The sequence below is a fragment of the Mus pahari genome, chromosome 7 (genome assembly GCF_900095145.1).
Source record: "Mus pahari chromosome 7, PAHARI_EIJ_v1.1, whole genome shotgun sequence".
Lineage (NCBI taxonomy): Eukaryota > Metazoa > Chordata > Mammalia > Rodentia > Muridae > Mus > Mus pahari.
The window spans coordinates 29,696,790-29,699,010 of record NC_034596.1 but is presented as its reverse complement, the minus strand read 5'-3'; the positions used below and the strand labels follow the sequence as shown (position 1 = coordinate 29,699,010).

At 41.7% G+C, this 2,221-nt stretch overlaps 1 pseudogene; it reads right to left on the bottom strand.

The window, feature by feature from the left end:
- The window catches only part of LOC110324690, a 96,847-nt pseudogene extending 95,320 nt beyond the window's left edge, over positions 1-1,527 (bottom strand).
- Positions 1,528-2,221: the final 694 nt, after the last annotated feature.

Genomic DNA, 2,221 nt, shown 5'->3' with positions numbered 1-2,221 from the left:
CTCTCTGCCTCTCTGCCTCTCTGCCTCTGCCTCTGCCTCTGCCTCTGCCTCTGCCTCTGCCTCTGCCTCTGCCTCTGTCTCTGTCTCTGTCTCTGTCTCTGTCTCTGTCTCTGTCTCTGCCTCTCTCTCTGTCTCTGCCTCTCTCTGATCTGAAGGTAGATTCAAGCCTCCCTGTCCTGGTTTGTAGACTGAACTGAGGACCCCAGATGTCTCTGCTCCAACCAACCAGCCTGTGGTTCACTCTCCAAAGCAGGGGGAATTTCCAGCAGAGAAGAAATGAGCTCTCAGCATCTGGAGCCGCTCTTCTGTCCTTCATTACCACACATGCAATGAGGAAATTACCTCAGGGTTTGGGAATGGTGAAATTAAGTGGCAGGATTCTCAAAGTTTGTTGTCCTGAAGAAATTCAGCACGAAACTTTGCAGGGAAGGCTTGAGTAATTTAATTAGAACAGTCTCCAAAGGCAGGGCTTTGCAGAAAAGTCACGATCAAAGGAAATAATTGTTGGAAATGTCTTCTCTATTATTATTCTCGGCTTATTAAATACAGCAGAGGCACCAAGAATTTGGCCTTTTAGTTTAGACTTGATTTTTTTTTTAGGAGAGAGAATTTTGCTTGAGAATTCTTTACAAGACTTACCACTAGGAACAGTGGCACATACAAAGCAGAGTTGTCTTTAAAAATTAAACATATTTTATTTGCAAATTAAGAAACTTGAATACCTCTTCCCCTCATGAAAGCTCAGAGATCTTCAAGGAAGAGAGGGTGGAAAGGTTATCCCAGACCCAGAGGCTGGGATAATGACAAGGAAACAGCGATTTCTGGATACAGAGAGGCAGTTTCACACAGGAACTCTCAGTAGTTGTGACAACATGCATGTGTAAGTTCAAGCTAGAGAAAGTCCCAGCGTGAGGAAGGGTGGGAACAAAGTCCCACCTCTAACTGCAGAGCTCTGTGGAGCTCATAGCATTTGATGGCTGCTGACTCCGGGAGAGTCGGTTTTCTTTAATGGTGTGACCCTTAGAAGATTAACCACAGCCCCGAGTGTTACAAACAATACAAACTGGACTCCATGGGTTTAAAAGTAAAAATTATGGAGGAGTGTGGCCAGGCGGGAGGTGAGGTGGATCTGGGAGGGGCTGGAGCAGAGGGGATGTATATGATCAAAATATACTATATGAAAATCTCCAACGATGAATGAAAATGTAGTTTTTAAGAACCTGAAACTATCTGCTGTTATTGTGGCACGTGATTTTACTTACATGCTAATGAGAGTAATCAATTAAACAGTGATGAAAATAGTCATGTGTGGATATTAAGAAAACATGGGCATTTTTTTTTTTAGTTGTTTGACACAATTACGCAACAGAATCACCATGAAAATATAGCTATAGCACAGCAACACAAGTGAGCATGCTTAAAATGTATTTCTATTAAATATTTTAGGACAATTCAATCCAACCAGAAAATGGTTTCTGACAGCTAAAACTTACCAAGGTGCAGAAAAGGGGTCAGCTGAAATTGCATTCTTTCATTAGTAAAGGATTAAATTCAGTTACTCTAGATTACAAAGAGGCTAAAGCCAGTCACAGAGTCAGTCATGGACATCAGCATGCATGACTTACAAGCTATCAAACCTGTCTTTGTGACTTTTATAAAAAAACATTTACAGCGAGCAGTTCCTTAAAAAAAAAAAAAATCAAGCAAAGGTTTGTTTGCTATTAAGTTTACCATTTTGAAATTACTGATTTCAATATTTTATAGGAAACAATTTGAAATATAATTTTCTTTGTATAGGTAAGATTAGCCTACCTTTTAAAAATTAAAAATAGATTTTTTTCTCATACACTTTATCCTGATTGATAGTTTCCCCTCTATTCCTCCAAGTTTCCCCAATCTGTTCTCCCCTCTGGACCCACTCCCTCTCAGTCTCCCATTAGGAAAGAACAGGCAACAAACAGGACAAAATAAAATATAACAAAATGAAGTAAAAACTTTCACATCCGAGTTGGACGTGATGACCCAATAGGAGGGAAAGCGTCCTAAGAGCAGGCGACAGAGTCAGAGGGCCACTCGTTCCATAGTCAGGAGCCGGTAAAAGCACGGAGCTAAAGGCTGTCACGTGTGCACAGAGGACCTGGCGTAAACCATGCAGGCCCTGGCTTGCCGCTCCCGTCTCTGTGAGCTCATACGTGTCTTGCTCAGTTGACTCAGAGAGCTT